Raw genomic sequence first — 351 nt, 5'->3', positions numbered from 1 at the left:
CCAGAAAAGCGCTTATAAATAAATGTATTATTATTATTATTATTAAACTGTACAACCACTTCCTGTTACAGCTTTTCTGCAGGCTACAAGCAATACTTTAGTCAGGTATCTGTCACTTGTATACTCTCTTCAAAGTTATTCAACATCTGTACATTACTTAACATTTGTTGGGACTGGTCCATTGCATTATGTGTTGGTGGTACTAAGTACTATACTTAGTTTACTTGAGTATTTCCATTTTCTGCTGCATTACTTTCATTCCACCAGTTGCAAACTCCACCACCAGTGGGTGTTTGAGGGGCACGTTATTGCAGTCAGCTTCTCCCAGATTCCTTCAGTGTTCATAGTTCA

General features: G+C 37.3%; 1 protein-coding gene across 1 annotated transcript in view; it reads left to right on the top strand.

Annotated features, from left to right (window-relative positions):
• crb2a (crumbs cell polarity complex component 2a) overlaps positions 1-351 on the top strand; it is a 25,553-nt gene that overhangs the window by 4,562 nt on the left and 20,640 nt on the right. The window lies entirely within an intron of this gene.

The sequence above is a fragment of the Morone saxatilis genome, unplaced genomic scaffold (genome assembly GCF_004916995.1).
Source record: "Morone saxatilis isolate NCDOM2014 unplaced genomic scaffold, NCSU_SB_2.0 Contig21, whole genome shotgun sequence".
NCBI lineage: Eukaryota > Metazoa > Chordata > Actinopteri > Moronidae > Morone > Morone saxatilis.
Note: the sequence above shows the minus strand (reverse complement) of the source record. Positions and strands in the feature narration are given on the sequence as shown.